Below are 13,112 nucleotides of genomic sequence, written 5' to 3' on the forward strand. Positions count from 1 at the left end.
ACCAAATGTTCTGCAGGAGCAGCGGAGCACTGGGGCAACATATATATATACAGTATATATAAATACTATATATATACACAGTGGAGCACTGGGGCAACATATATACATATATATATGTGTGTAACCCCCGGCCCATGTAGCTCTGTACAATAGACGATGGGCGGGTCCTGGGTTGTGTTTAACAGAGGGACGGTGCAGCCAACTGGTTCATAATGCACACCACAGCATCTTTATTCACTAAACTAAACTAAACACCAATCCTCATACAACGAAAACCCACAAAATGTATATAATAATAATAATAATCATTTATTTTATATAGCGCTTCTCAAGGCACCCGAAGTCGCTTTACAGAGTCCAGTAGTCACACACACACACACACACACACACACACACACACACACACACACACACACACACACACACACACACACACACACACACACACACACACACACACACACACACACACACACACACACACACACACACACACACACACACACGGTGGTAAGCTACATCAGTAGCCACAGCTGCCCTGGGGCAGACTGACGGAAGCGTGGCAGCCAATCAGCGCCTACGGCCCCGCCCCCACCACCAACATTCACTCACATCCATACGAACCGGGGTGAGGCTGCGGTGCATGTCTTTATGATGGTGGGGGAAACCGGAGTACCCGGAGGAAACCCACGCAGGCACGAGGAGAACATGCAAACTCCACACAGAAAGGACCTGGAACGACCGGGATTCGAACCCAGGGCCTTCTTGCTGTGAGGCGACAGTGCTAACCACTGAGCCACCGTGCTGCCCCGTATAATTCGCTCTCTTCCTAAGAACCTCTACAATACCACAAATACAACCACCACAGCAAACATAATAAATATCACAAATAACACAAATCCACTCACACCACCCTAGCACACACACACAAACCACCCCCCGTTGCAGGCCGAGTCGTTGTGGAGATCGTAGTGGCCTTAAACGGGCGTGACCGTTTCACTTGTCCACACAAGCCTCAACAAACGGGGCAGTGAAATGTCTGCGAGTCCTCACGATGTGTTGGGACAGGGAAGTGAAGAGAGGGAAGGATTGTCTGACGGAATAAGAAGCAGCAGGTCTGTAGCAGCAGCCTCGGGAACCAGCTCGGCTTCCTCGGTGGTCGTCTCCTGACTCACAGGAGCTCCAATGTGGCTCATCCGGCTTTCCTGGTGCAGATCAACATGTGTGAAGCTACATGATAATCACGAGTAGCGATTAGCAACGCTCCTATAACATTTAGTCACTGGCAGCATTCAACACACTGATCGGTACCTGGTGTAGGTCCGACAGGCAGAACTATTGGTCAGCCCTTTGACGTCCCACCATGACGTTGACGCAGCTCAACAGCTGTTGCTGTCACCTATTCCACCACCATACCTCCGTTTAGGCCACGCCCCTCTAACTGATAGTTAAGCTGGATTGGCTGTTGGTCTCCCACACCAGAAAACAATGACCACCGATCACCAACTCAATTAGACATTTAAATAAGCAAAACAAAATTAGAAAACTCAAATATTAGTATATATATACACCTTATTATTATTATTAGTAGTAACTTTATCAAAATATATTATCAGGGCTACATATATATATACAGTATATCTAAATACTGTATATATATATATATATATATACACACACAGTGGAGCACTGGACAACATACACATATATATATACACAAATATATATATATATATTAGGGCTGTGAAACGATTACAAATTATAATCAAATTAATTACAGGTTTCTGTGGATTAATCATGATTAATCACATATTACCGATATTCACGGTATCTTTTTGTGAGAACATAAAGATTTATGACAAAAGACGGATATATACATTTATACACAGGGATGCACAGAACTCGCTCACCAGTGCAGGGGGTATATATACATATATAAATATATACACACTGGAGCACTGAGGCAACAAACATATATATATTGTTCATCTGGTCACATGACATCTATTGTTTTTGTCCATTTATTATGATCCATTATTCATCATTAGCATTATTGTGGTTTCAGCAGGTTTCCTCGTAACAAACACGCCTGGTCCCCGGGTCTACGCCACCTGGAAGCTAACGGGGCTGGAAGCTATTGGGCTGGAAGCTAACGGGCTGGAAGCTAACGGGGCTGGAGCCTGGAAGCTAACGGGGCTGGAAGCCAACGGGGCTGGAAGCTAACGGGGCTGGAAGCTAACGGGGCTGGAAGCCAACGGGGCTCTAAGCTAACGGGGCTGGAATCCAACGGGGCTCTAAGCTAACGGGCTGGAAACTAACGGGCTGGAGGCTAACGGGGCCGGAAGCTAACGGGGCTGGAAGCTAGCGGGGCTGGAAGCTAACGGGCTGGACCGCTGTGCTGCCGACTGGCTGTCCAATGGAAGTGTTCGGTACCCCGTCAGCGGGCCCCGGAGACACTGTGGGCCCTCTGAGCCCGGGGGGGGCGCAGCTTTGGCCTCCCACCTCCTCAGCACAAGCACAGAGTCTACTGCTACAAGTCAGGGGTCTGAGACCATGGGGTCTCTGAGACCAGGGGGTCTGAGACCATGTGGTCTTCTTCCTCGTCTGTGGAGTCACATGGTTACTTGAAAACATCTGAGATGTTAAACATAAAGAAAGCTGAAGAAAAACAAACTTTACACGGACATTCCTCCCCGTGGACCCTTTACCTAGTGGACCCTTTACCTCCTGGACCCTTTACCTAGTGGACCCTTCACCTAGTGGACCCTTTACCTCCTGGACCCTTTACCTCCTGGACCCTTTACCTCCTGGACCCTTTACCTAGTGGACCCTTTACCTAGTGGACCCTTTACCTCCTGGACCCTTTACCCCCTGGACCCTTTACCCCCTGGACCCTTTACCTCCTGGACCCTTTACCCCCTGGACCCTTTACCTAGTGGACCCTTTACCCCCTGGACCCTTTACCTCCTGGACCCTTTACCCCCTGGACCCTTTACCTCCTGGACCCTTTACCTAGTGGACCCTTTACCCCCTGGACCCTTTACCTCCTGGACCCTTTACCCCCTGGACCCTTTACCCCCTGGACCCTTTACCCTGGACCCTTTACCCCTGGACCCTTTACCTAGTGGACCCTTTACCCTGGACCCTTTACCTCGTGGACCCTTTACCTGGACCCTTTACCCCCTGGACCCTTTACCCCCTGGACCCTTTACCTCGTGGACCCTTTACCCCCTGGACCCTTTACCCCCTGGACCCTTTACCCCCTGGACCCTTTACCCCTGGACCCTTTACCCCTGGACCCTTTACCCCTGGACCCTTTACCTCCTGGACCCTTTACCCCTGGACCCTTTACCCCTGGACCCTTTACCCTGGACCCTTTACCCCTGGACCCTTTACCCCTGGACCCTTTACCCCTGGACCCTTTACCCCTGGACCCTTTACCCCTGGACCCTTTACCCCTGGACCCTTTACCCCTGGACCCTTTACCCCTGGACCCTTTACCCCTGGACCCTTTACCTCCTGGACCCTTTACCCCTGGACCCTTTACCCCTGGACCCTTTACCCCTGGACCCTTTACCTCCTGGACCCTTTACCTCCTGGACCCTTTACCCCTGGACCCTTTACCCCTGGACCCTTTACCCCTGGACCCTTTACCCCTGGACCCTTTACCCCCTGGACCCTTTACCCCTGGACCCTTTACCTCCTGGACCCTTTACCCCCTGGACCCTCTACCCCTGGACCCTTTACCCCCTCGACCCCTTACCCCTGGACCCTTTACCCCTGGACCCTTTACCCTGGACCCTTTACCTCCTGGACCCTTTACCCCTGGACCCTTTACCCCTGGACCCTTTACCTCGTGGACCCTTTACCCCCTGGACCCTTTACCTCCTGGACCCTTTACCTCGTGGACCCTTTACCCCCTGGACCCTTTACCTCCTGGACCCTTTACCTCCTGGACCCTTTACCTCCTGGACCCTTTACCTCGTGGACCCTTTACCCCTGGACCCTTTACCTCCTGGACCCTTTACCTCCTGGACCCTTTACCCCCTGGACCCTTTACCTCCTGGACCCTTTACCTCCTGGACCCTTTACCTCCTGGACCCTTTACCTCCTGGACCCTTTACCTCCTGGACCCTTTACCTCCTGGACCCTTTACCCCCTGGACCCTTTACCTCGTGGACCCTTTACCCCCTGAACCCTTTACCTAGTGGACCCTTTACCTCCTGGACCCTTTACCTCCTGGACCCTTTACCCCCTGGACCCTTTACCTCCTGGACCCTTTACCTCCTGGACCCTTTACCTCCTGGACCCTTTACCCCCTGGACCCTTTACCTCGTGGACCCTTTACCCCCTGAACCCTTTACCTAGTGGACCCTTTACCTCCTGGACCCTTTACCTCCTGGACCCTTTACCCCCTGGACCCTTTACCCCCTGGACCCTTTACCTCCTGGACCCTTTACCTAGTGGACCCTTTACCCCCTGGACCTTTTACCCCCTGGACCCTTTACCCCCTGGACCCTTTACCTCCTGGACCCTTTACCTCCTGGACCCTTTACCTCCTGGACCCTTTACCTCCTGGACCCTTTACCTCCTGGACCTTTTACCCCCTGGACCCTTTACCCCCTGGACCCTTTACCTCCTGGACCCTTTACCTCCTGGACCCTTTACCTCCTGGACCCTTTACCTCCTGGACCCTTTACCTCCTGGACCCTTTACCCCCTGGACCCTTTACCCCCTGGACCCTTTACCTCCTGGACCCTTTACCTCCTGGACCCTTTACCTCCTGGACCCTTTACCTCGTGGACCCTTTACCCCCTGAACCCTTTAACCCCATAAATAAAACGCTTCGCCCATAAACTCGACTCGCAGGATCTTTATTTATCACAATGCGTCAGTAAACACACGGTACGTCTCTTAGTAATGTCCCACAATGCATCAGCGCCCATCTCTTAGTGTCTCCACTACATGTTTAACGCGTGTCAACTGATTGTTTTCAGAGCAAACAGTACGACATACATGTCGTCTGTCAAACTCAGAATGACGTCAAGTCCCAGAGCAGCGTGAGGAGGAGCAGCGTGAGGAGGAGGAGGAGGAGCAGCGTGAGGAGGAGGAGGAGCAGCGTGAGGAGGAGCGTGAGGAGGAGGAGGAGCAGCGTGAGGAGGAGCAGCGTGAGGAGGAGGAGCGTGAGGAGGAGGAGGAGGAGCAGCGTGAGGAGGAGGAGGAGCGTGAGGAGGAGGAGGAGGAGCGAGGAGGAGCAGCGTGAGGAGGAGACGTGAGGAGGAGGCGTGAGGAGGAGGAGGAGGAGCAGCGTGAGGAGGAGGAGGAGCGTGAGGAGGAGGAGGAGGAGCGTGGGGAGGAGCAGCATGATGAGGAGCAGCGTGAGGAGGAGGAGCAGCGTGAGGAGGAGGAGGAGCGTGAGGAGGAGGAGGAGGAGCGTGAGGAGGAGGATTCTCCAGATCCACCTGCCTCCGTTTGAACAGGTAACGCTCAGAACGTGGACGAGAGCGCCCCCTACAGGGGGGGGGGGCAAACTGCGCTCATGGTCGACAGAGCAGATGTGTGAGGATACTTTGACACTAACAAGTGATGACATCATTCAGCTCGCTGCTGATGGAGACCCAGAATGCAATGCAGCAGCTCAGGGAAGAGCAGCAACAGTTTGAGTACTTTTTACAATTCTTTCTATAAAACGTAAGAAACAGGAAACGCTTCCGTTCTACTCAAACTCGGCTTCGAAGAGGAGTCTCTCGATCTTCATCCTGACCTCAGACTTCTTCTGCGGAGACAACTTCTTGAACATTTTCACCAGGTTCATGAAGTAGAATTCATCGCAGTCCTGCGGCTTGTCACCGTTTGTCTGTCCCGTTGGTTGCCATGGAGACGACTCCCGTCTCCTCTTCATCCCCGCAGCCTCACCGTCAGGAGGCGCCCGCTGGCTGCAGCGCGCCCCGTGGTGGGGCTCCGGCTGGGGGCTGTATCCTTCGCTGTCTCCTTCACTGTTACTGTCTCCTTCGCTGTCTCCTTCGCTGTTACTGTCTCCTTCACTGTTACTGTCTCCTTCGCTGTCTCCTTCGCTGTCTCCTTCACTGTTACTGTCTCCTTCGCTGTCTCCTTCACTGTCTCCTTCACTGTTACTGTCTCCTTCGCTGTCTCCTTCGCTGTCTCCTTCGCTGTTACTGTCTCCTTCGCTGTTACTGTCTCCTTCGCTGTCTCCTTCGCTGTCTCCTTCGCTGTTACTGTCTCCTTCACTGTCTCCTTCGCTGTCTCCTTCACTGTTACTGTCTCCTTCACTGTCTCCTCTGTCTCCTTCGCTGTCTCCTTCACTGTTACTGTCTCCTTCGTTGTCTCCTTCGCTGTCTCCTTCGCTGTCTCCTTCGCTGTCTCCTTCGCTGTTACTGTCTCCTTCGCTGTCTCCTTCGCTGTTACTGTCTCCTTCGCTGTCTCCTTCGCTGTCTCGCTGTTACTGTCTCCTTCGCTGTCTCCTTCGCTGTTACTGTCTCCTTCGCTGTTACTGTCTCCTTCACTGTCTCCTTCGCTGTTACTGTCTCCTTCGCTGTCTCCTTCCCTGTTACTGTCTCCTTCTGTTACTGTCTCCTTCGCTGTCTCCTTCACTGTTACTGTCTCCTTCGCTGTCTCCTTCACTGTCTCCTTCACTGTTACTGTCTCCTTCGCTGTCTCCTTCACTGTTACTGTCTCCTTCGCTGTCTCCTTCGCTGTTACTGTCTCCTTCGCTGTCTCCTTCACTGTTACTGTCTCCTTCACTGTCTCCTTCGCTGTTACTGTCTCCTTCACTGTTACTGTCTCCTTCACTGTCTCCTTCACTGTCTCCTTCGTTGTCTCCTTCGCTGTCTCCTTCGCTGTCTCCTTCACTGTTACTGTCTCCTTCGCTGTCTCCTTCGCTGTTACTGTCTCCTTCACTGTTACTGTCTCCTTCGCTGTCTCCTTCACTGTCTCCTTCACTGTTACTGTCTCCTTCGCTGTCTCCTTCGCTGTCTCCTTCGCTGTTACTGTCTCCTTCGCTGTCTCCTTCACTGTTACTGTCTCCTTCACTGTCTCCTTCGCTGTCTCCTTCGCTGTTACTGTCTCCTTCACTGTTACTGTCTCCTTCACTGTCTCCTTCGCTGTCTCCTTCGCTGTCTCCTTCGCTGTTACTGTCTCCTTCGCTGTCTCCTTCACTGTTACTGTCTCCTTCGCTGTCTCCTTCACTGTTACTGTCTCCTTCACTGTCTCCTTCGCTGTCTCCTTCGCTGTCTCCTTCGCTGTTACTGTCTCCTTCGCTGTCTCCTTCGCTGTTACTGTCTCCTTCGCTGTTACTGTCTCCTTCGCTGTTACTGTCTCCTTCACTGTTACTGTCTCCTTCGCTGTCTCCTTCGCTGTCTCCTTCACTGTTACTGTCTCCTTCGCTGTCTCCTTCACTGTTACTGTCTCTCATGTCTCCTTCACTGTCTCCTTCACTGTTACTGTCTCCTTCGCTGTCTCCTTCACTGTTACTGTCTCCTTCGCTGTCTCCTTCACTGTCTCCTTCACTGTTACTGTCTCCTTCGCTGTCTCCTTCACTGTTACTGTCTCCTTCACTGTCTCCTTCGCTGTCTCCTTCGCTGTTACTGTCTCCTTCACTGTCTCCTTCACTGTCTCCTTCGCTGTCTCCTTCGCTGTTACTGTCTCCTTCGCTGTTACTGTCTCCTTCGCTGTCTCCTTCGCTGTCTCCTTCGCTGTCTCCTTCGCTGTTACTGTCTCCTTCGCTGTCTCCTTCACTGTTACTGTCTCCTTCGCTGTCTCCTTCACTGTCTCCTTCACTGTTACTGTCTCCTTCGCTGTCTCCTTCACTGTTACTGTCTCCTTCGTCCTTCCTGTTACTGTCTCCTTCGCTGTCTCCTTCTGCTGTCTCCTTCACTGTCTCCTTCGTGTCTCCTTCACTGTTACTGTCTCCTTCGCTGTCTCCTTCACTGTCTCCTCGCTGTCTCCGGCTGTCTCCTTCGCTGTTACTGTCTCCTTCGCTGTCTCCTTCACTGTTACTGTCTCCTTCGCTGTCTCCTTCGCTGTCTCCTTCACTGTTACTGTCTCCTTCGCTGTCTCCTGTCTCCTTCACTGTCTCCTTCTGTTACTGTCTCCTTCGCTGTCTCCTTCACTGTTACTGTCTCCTTCACTGTCTCCTTCGCTGTTACTGTCTCCTTCGCTGTCTCCTTCGCTGTTACTGTCTCCTTCACTGTTACTGTCTCCTTCGCTGTCTCCTTCACTGTCTCCTTCGCTGTTACTGTCTCCTTCGCTGTCTCCTTCGCTGTTACTGTCTCCTTCGCTGTCTCCTTCGCTGTTACTGTCTCCTTCGCTGTCTCCTTCGCTGTCTCCTTCACTGTTACTGTCTCCTTCGCTGTCTCCTTCGCTGTCTCCTTCACTGTTACTGTCTCCTTCGCTGTCTCCTTCACTGTCTCCTTCACTGTTACTGTCTCCTTCGCTGTCTCCTTCGCTGTTACTGTCTCCTTCGCTGTTACTGTCTCCTTCGCTGTTACTGTCTCCTTCGCTGTCTCCTTCGCTGTCTCTGTCTGTTACTGTCTCCTTCGCTGTTACTGTCTTCGCTGTCTCGCTGTCTCCTTCGCTGTTACTGTCTCCTTCGCTGTCTCCTTCGCTGTCTCCTTCGCTGTTACTGTCTCCTTCACTGTCTCCTTCGCTGTCTCCTTCGCTGTCTCCTTCGCTGTTACTGTCTCCTTCGCTGTCTCCTTCACTGTCTCCTTCGCTGTCTCCTTCACTGTCTCCTTCGCTGTCTCCTTCGCTGTCTCCTTCGCTGTTACTGTCTCCTTCACTGTCTCCTTCGCTGTCTCCTTCGCTGTCCTTCGCTGTTACTGTCTCCTTCGCTGTCTCCTTCGCTGTTACTGTCTCCTTCGCTGTCTCCTTCGCTGTCTCCTTCGCTGTTACTGTCTCCTTCACTGTCTCCTTCACTGTTACTGTCTCCTTCGCTGTCTCCTTCGCTGTTACTGTCTCCTTCGCTGTTACTGTCTCCTTCGCTGTCTCCTTCGCTGTCTCCTTCGCTGTCTCCTTCGCTGTCTCCTTCGCTGTCTCCTTCACTGTTACTGTCTCCTTCGCTGTCTCCTTCGCTGTTACTGTCTCCTTCGCTGTCTCCTTCACTGTCTCCTTCCCTGTCTCCTTCGCTGTCTCCTTCGCTGTTACTGTCTCCTTCGCTGTCTCCTTCGCTGTCCTTCGCTGTTACTGTCTCCTTCGCTGTCTCCTTCGCTGTTACTGTCTCCTTCACTGTCTCCTTCGCTGTCTCCTTTACTGTCTCCTTCGCTGTCTCCTTCTGTTACTGTCTCCTTCGCTGTCTCCTTCGCTGTTACTGTCTCCTTCACTGTCTCCTTCGCTGTCTCCTTCACTGTTACTGTCTCCTTCGCTGTCTCCTTCGCTGTCTCCTTCGCTGTTACTGTCTCCTTCGCTGTCTCCTTCGCTGTTACTGTCTCCTCTCCTTCACTGTCTCCTTCGCTGTTACTGTCTCCTTCGCTGTTACTGTCTCCTTCGCTGTTACTGTCTCCTTCGCTGTCTCCTTCGCTGTTACTGTCTCCTTCACTGTCTCCTTCGCTGTCTCCTTCGCTGTTACTGTCTCCTTCACTGTCTCCTTCGCTGTCTCCTTCGCTGTCTCCTTCGCTGTCTCCTTCGCTGTCTCCTTCATGTCTCCTTCGCTGTCTCCTTACTGTCTCCTTCACTCTCTCCTTCGCTGTCTCCTTCACTGTCTCCTTCGCTGTCTCCTTCGGCTGTCTCCTCCTGTCTCCTTCGCTGTTACTGTCTCCTTCGCTGTCTCCTTCGCTGTTACTGTCTCCTTCGCTGTCTCCTTCACTGTCTCCTTCGCTGTCTCCTTCGCTGTCTCCTTCGCTGTTACTGTCTCCTTCGCTGTCTCCTTCGCTGTTACTGTCTCCTTCGCTGTTACTGTCTCCTTCGCTGTCTCCTTCACTGTTACTGTCTCCTTCGCTGTCTCCTTCACTGTCTCCTTCACTGTTACTGTCTCCTTCGCTGTCTCCTTCACTGTTACTGTCTCCTTCGCTGTCTCCTTCACTGTCTCCTTCACTGTTACTGTCTCCTTCGCTGTCTCCTTCGCTGTCTCCTTCGCTGTTACTGTCTCCTTCGCTGTCTCCTTCACTGTCTCCTTCACTGTTACTGTCTCCTTCGCTGTCTCCTTCACTGTTACTGTCTCCTTCACTGTCTCCTGTCTCCCTTACTGTCTCCTTCGCTGTCTCCTCTTCTGTCTCCTTCACTGTTACTGTCTCCTTCCTGTTACTGTCTCCTTCACTGTCTCCTCCTGTCTCCCTGTCTCCTTCACTGTTACTGTCTCCTTCGCTGTCTCCTTCACTGTTACTGTCTCTTACTGTCTCCTTCGCTGTCTCCTTCGCTGTTACTGTCTCCTTCGCTGTCTCCTTCACTGTTACTGTCTCCTTCGCTGTCTCCTTCGCTGTCTCCTTCACTGTTACTGTCTCCTTCGCTGTCTCCTTCACTGTTACTGTCTCCTTCGCTGTCTCCTTCGCTGTCTCCTTCGCTGTTACTGTCTCCTTCGCTGTCTCCTTCACTGTTACTGTCTCCTTCGCTGTCTCCTTCACTGTCTCCTTCGCTGTTACTGTCTCCTTCGCTGTCTCCTTCACTGTTACTGTCTCCTTTGCTGTCTCCTTCACTGTCTCCTTCACTGTTACTGTCTCCTTCGCTGTCTCCTTCGCTGTTACTGTCTCCTTCGCTGTCTCCTTCACTGTCTCCTTCACTGTTACTGTCTCCTTCACTGTTACTGTCTCCTTCGCTGTCTCCTTCACTGTCTCCTTCACTGTTACTGTCTCCTTCGCTGTCTCCTTCACTGTCTCCTTCGCTGTCTCCTTCGCTGTCTCCTTCGCTGTTACTGTCTCCTTCGCTGTCTCCTTCACTGTTACTGTCTCCTTCACTGTCTCCTTCGCTGTCTCCTTCGCTGTTACTGTCTCCTTCACTGTCTCCTTCACTGTCTCCTTCGCTGTCTCCTTCACTGTCTCCTTCACTGTTACTGTCTCCTTCGCTGTCTCCTTCACTGTCTCCTTCGCTGTTACTGTCTCCTTCGCTGTCTCCTTCGCTGTTACTGTCTCCTTCGCTGTCTCCTTCGCTGTCTCCTTCACTGTTACTGTCTCCTTCACTGTCTCCTTCGCTGTCTCCTTCACTGTCTCCTTCACTGTTACTGTCTCCTTCGCTGTCTCCTTCACTGTTACTGTCTCCTTCGCTGTCTCCTTCACTGTTACTGTCTCCTTCGCTGTCTCCTTCACTGTCTCCTTCACTGTTACTGTCTCCTTCGCTGTCTCCTTCACTGTTACTGTCTCCTTCACTGTTACTGTCTCCTTCGCTGTCTCCTTACTGTCTCCTTCGCTGTCTTCACTGTCTCCTTCGCTGTCTCCTTCGCCCTTCTGTTACTGTCTCCTTCACTGTCCTTCGCTGTTACTGTCTCCTTCACTGTCTCCTTCGCTGTTACTGTCTCCTTCTCTGTTACTGTCTCCTTCACTGTCTCCTTCACTGTTACTGTCTCCTTCGCTGTCTCCTTCGCTGTTACTGTCTCCTTCGCTGTCTCCTTCCTTACTGTCTCCTGTTACTGTCTCCTTCGCTGTCTCCTTCGCTGTCTCCTTCGCTGTCTCCTTCACTGTCTCCTTCGCTGTTACTGTCTCCTTCGCTGTCTCCTTCACTGTCTCCTTCGCTGTTACTGTCTCCTTCACTGTCTCCTTCGCTGTTACTGTCTCCTTCGCTGTCTCCTTCGCTGTTACTGTCTCCTTCGCTGTCTCCTTCACTGTTACTGTCTCCTTCACTGTCTCCTTCGCTGTTACTGTCTCCTTTGCTGTCTCCTTCGCTGTCTCTTCACTGTCTCCTTCGCTGTTACTGTCTCCTTCACTGTCTCCTTCGCTGTCTCCTTCAGTCCCTTGTACTGTCTCCTTCACTGTCTCCTTCACTGTTACTGTCTCCTTCACTGTCTCCTTCGTTACTGTCTCCTTCGCTGTCTCCTACTGTCTCCTTCGCTGTTACTGTCTCCTTCGCTGTCTCCTTCGCTGTCTCCTTCGCTGTCTCCTTCGCTGTTACTGTCTCCTTCGCTGTCTCCTTCGCTGTTACTGTCTCCTTCACTGTCTCCTTCACTGTCTCCTTCGCTGTCTCCTTCGCTGTTACTGTCTCCTTCGCTGTCTCCTTCGCTGTTACTGTCTCCTTCGCTGTCTCCTTCGCTGTCTCCTTCACTGTTACTGTCTCCTTCACTGTCTCCTTCGCTGTTACTGTCTCCTTCGCTGTTACTGTCTCCTTCGCTGTTACTGTCTCCTTCGCTGTCTCCTTCGCTGTTACTGTCTCCTTCGCTGTCCTTCGCTGTTACTGTCTCCTTCGCTGTCTCCTTCGCTGTTACTGTCTCCTTCGCTGTCTCCTTCGCTGTTACTGTCTCCTTCGCTGTCTCCTTCGCTGTCTCCTTCGCTGTTACTGTCTCCTTCACTGTCTCCTTCGCTGTTACTGTCTCCTTCACTGTCTCCTTCGCTGTCTCCTTCACTGTCTCCTTCGCTGTTACTGTCTCCTTCACTGTCTCCTTCGCTGTCTCCTTCACTGTTACTGTCTCCTTCACTGTCTCCTTCGCTGTCTCCTTCGCTGTCTCCTTCGCTGTTACTGTCTCCTTCACTGTCTCCTTCGCTGTTACTGTCTCCTTCGCTGTCTCCTTCGCTGTCTCCTTCGCTGTCTCCTTCGTTACTGTCTCCTTCGCTGTCTCCTTCGCTGTCTCCTTCGCTGTTACTGTCTCCTTCGCTGTCTCCTTCGCTGTCTCCTTCGCTGTTACTGTCTCCTTCGCTGTCTCCTTCGCTGTTACTGTCTCCTTCACTGTCTCCTTCACTGTCTCCTTCGCTGTCTCCTTCGCTGTCTCCTTCGCTGTCTCCTTCGCTGTTACTGTCTCCTTCGCTGTCTCCTTCGCTGTTACTGTCTCCTTCGCTGTTACTGTCTCCTTCACTGTCTCCTTCGCTGTTACTGTCTCCTTCGCTGTCTCCTTCGCTGTTACTGTCTCCTTCACTGTCCCTCCTGTTACTGTCTCCTTCGCTGTCTCTTACTGTCTCCTTCACTGTTACTGTCTCCTTCGCTGTCTCCTTCACTGTCTCCTTCACTGTTACTGTCTCCTT

General features: G+C 52.3%; 1 long non-coding RNA gene across 1 annotated transcript; it reads right to left on the bottom strand.

The window, feature by feature from the left end:
• Positions 1 to 628: 628 nt before the first annotated feature.
• On the bottom strand, positions 629 to 2,831 carry LOC130193298 (uncharacterized). The gene is made up of 2 exons (XR_008831539.1): positions 1,312 to 2,831; positions 629 to 1,230 (listed from the first exon to the last, which is right to left on the bottom strand). It is a non-coding gene; the product is annotated as an uncharacterized LOC130193298 (long non-coding RNA).
• Between the last annotated feature and the right edge of the window lie 10,281 nt (positions 2,832 to 13,112).

This window comes from Pseudoliparis swirei, chromosome 4 (assembly GCF_029220125.1).
Source record: "Pseudoliparis swirei isolate HS2019 ecotype Mariana Trench chromosome 4, NWPU_hadal_v1, whole genome shotgun sequence".
In the NCBI taxonomy this organism is placed as follows: Eukaryota; Metazoa; Chordata; class Actinopteri; order Perciformes; family Liparidae; genus Pseudoliparis; species Pseudoliparis swirei.